Consider the following 3103-nt stretch of genomic DNA (forward strand, 5'->3'; position numbering starts at 1 on the left):
GAGGGCAGTGGGGGCTGGGGGCCAGGACTCCTGGGTTCTATCCCCGGCTCTGGGAGGGGAGTAGGGGCTAGTGGTCAGAGGAGAGGGGGTTGGGAGTCAGGACTCCTGGGTTCTATTTTCAGCTCTGGCTACTATTAATATGGCCAGGCCTTTTGGGGCCCGTGCACTGGGTAGGTCTATATAAGGCCTGTTGCTGGGCAAGGTGACCGTCTGTCCTCCTTGCTATTGTCCCATCCTCCCTCTTTGTTACCCAGGGATCGAGTGACAGGAGCGGGAGGGGGGGCATGCAGGGGGGGGGGCGCGTCCTTTGCATCTAGGAGGCTAAAATTACACCAGTGGGAGGGAGGGAGGGGGGAAGAAAAAGGGAGAGAATTAACAAAGAACAGAACCGAGGGGGAAAGAGCCGGAAGAGCCAGGGAGCGAGAGTGGATGGAAGGAAAGGGACAGAAAGAAGGGAGCGGGGTGGGGGGGGACGAGCGAGAGAAGGGGGAAGAGGAAGGAAGGATGGGGCGGACGAGCGAGAGAAGGGGGAAGAGCAGGCGGGTCCGGAGGCCAAGGGGTGCCGGTGGGAGGGGCGGTCTCTAGCGAGCGCAGGGTTAATGTCCGGGAACTCCCAGTGCTTGGCATGCTGCCCCCCTCCGTGCCCAGAGCCGCGTCCCGGATTCCAGCCGGACACATGCTCCCGGCTTTGTCTCCCACCCCCAGCGGCCACCTGCTTGTTGTCCGTCTGAGCACAGCGCAGGGGGAAGGGAGCGGATCACACAGCTGGGATGGAACCCAGGAGTCCTGGCTCCCAGCCCCCCCACTCTAACCACTAGACCCCACTGCTCTCCCAGAGCCGGGCCTGGAACCCAGGAGTCCGGGCTCCCAGTCCCCCCCCAACCACTAGACCCCACTCTGCTCCATGAGCTGGGGAGAGAACCCAGGAGTCCTGACTCCCAGCCCCCCGCTCTAACAACTAGAACCCACTCGCCTCCCAGAGCTGGGCCTGGAACCCAGGAGTCCTGGCGCCCAGTTCTGGGTTTTGTTGTGAAAGCCCAGGATAGGGTAGATCTTTATGGAGATACGTTTCCATGGAAACTTGAGTGCTCAGGCACAATCCCATAATATTCCTGATGCTGATACAGGACCAACCAAGATCCCTCATTCCACCCCCCCTCCCCCCCCATCCCAGAACAACTACATGGATGTTAGAAAGCACCCTATACACCTGCGGGGGGCAGCCCAGGGCAGGGCTAGCAGGGGCTGTGGGTCGGGAGTGAGGGGCACCAGCAGGGCCGGGTGGGGGGAATGCAGGGCTGGGCTGGGCTAGCAGGGGCTGCGGGTCGGGAGTGAGGGGCACCGGCAGGGCTGGGGGGGCAGGGCTGGGCTAGCAGGGGCTGCGGGTCGGGAGTGAGGGGCACCGGCAGGGCTGGGGGGGCAGGGCCGGGCTAGCAGGGGCTGCGGGTCGGGAGTGAGGGGCACCGGCAGGGCTGGGGGGGCAGGGCCGGGCTAGTAGGGGCTGCGGGTTGGGAGTGAGGGGCACCGGCAGAGCTGGGCTAGCAGGGGCTGCGGGTCGGGAGTGAGGGGCACCGGCAGAGCTGGGCTAGCAGGGGCTGCGGATCGGGAGTGAGGGGCACCGGCAGAGCTGGGGGGAGCCCAGAGCTGGGCTAGCGGGGGTGCAGGGCGGGATTGAGGGGGGCTGGCGTAATGGGGTGTCCGTGTTCCTGTCCCTCCTCCCCTGGGACCCTCCGTCCTTCCGCTCTGGAATCCCAACCCTGCGGCCCCCGCCCCGAACCTGTTCCCATTCTTCATCGTTCCAGGACAATGACGAGAGCTTCCAATTGTTCCGTGGGGGGGAGGGGGGGCTGTGCCCATATCGGGCGGGAGCCCCAGCCAGGGCGGGGCGCGGGCTATATAACGGGGAACCCACCTCGGCCACCCCTCCACAGCCCCGTTTGTGTCGGTGTGAGGTAGGTCCCCAATGTTAGAGCTCGGGGGGGGTGCTCCCTGGGGACTGGGGGGCAAAGGGAATGGGGGGGTCAGGCCTCTGGTTGGGGCAAGGGGAAAGGGGGGATGTGGGGTTCCCTGTGAGTGTGGAGGCTCCCTGGGGAGCATGGGGGGAAGGAGCTGGAGGGTGGTAGCAGTGTTATGGTGCTGATGGGGGTCTTCCCAGGGGATGTAGGGGGATGGGAGGTTCTGGGGGCGTCCCCGGGGGGGACGAGGAGTTGGAGGGTGCTAGCAGTTTTAGGTGGTTGATGGGGGGCTCCCTGGGGAATTTGGGAGGAAGAGGGTGGAGGGGGAACTGTGGTACAGAGGGGTTGGGGTCTCTGTGGGGATGTGTGGTGTTGGGGGAGTCGGGTGAGATTGAAGGGGGGGCTGGAGTTGTGGGGGGCCGAGAGGTTTTGTGTTTCTGTCGTTGTGTGTGTGTGTGTGTGTGTGCCCCCTCCTGGTGGGGCTGGGCCCTGCCCTGAGGGGGGGTGTCTCACATGAATGGTGGATGTGGGGTGGGGCGTGGGGGTCTGGGCCCCTCTAAGGGCATCCCTCGATCCCTGGCTCCTCTCTGACCTGCTCCCTCTGCCTGACAGGACTCCAGACCCGTGGCAGCCAGCCCAGCCCACCTCATTCTTCCCCCGTAGGAGCGTCAGAGGAAAAGAAAAGGTAGGCCGAAATGCGGCCTGTCGGTGGGGGGGGAGGGGGGCGCGGGGGCTGGTTATACAGGACCCCTCGCCTGGCTCTGAGATGCGGCTGGCTCTGGGGTGGGGTGCAGGGGCTGGTTATACAGGGACCCCTCGTCTGGCGCCGAAATGCAGCCCATCTGGGTGGGGGGGGCGCAGGGGCTGGTTATATGGGGACCCCTCGCCTGGCTCTGAGATGCGTCTGGCTCTGGGGTGGGGTGCAGGGGCTGGTTATACGGGGACCCCTCAGCAAGAGGAGGTTGCTGCCCCTTGTTAGCAGCTGTAGGAAGCGCACCCCACATTTCAGCACCCCGGGGATGCTCGGGGAGGGGTCTGCCCCTCGCGGTCTGTCAGGGAACTACAGCACCCCAGGGCTGTGGGTTCGAATCCTGGCTGGGGAGGGGCCTGGGTTGCCTACCGTCCCGCTGCCGCCCGCAGTGCTCGCC

Source organism: Emys orbicularis, assembly GCF_028017835.1.
Source record: "Emys orbicularis isolate rEmyOrb1 chromosome 12 unlocalized genomic scaffold, rEmyOrb1.hap1 SUPER_12_unloc_1, whole genome shotgun sequence".
NCBI lineage: Eukaryota > Metazoa > Chordata > Testudines > Emydidae > Emys > Emys orbicularis.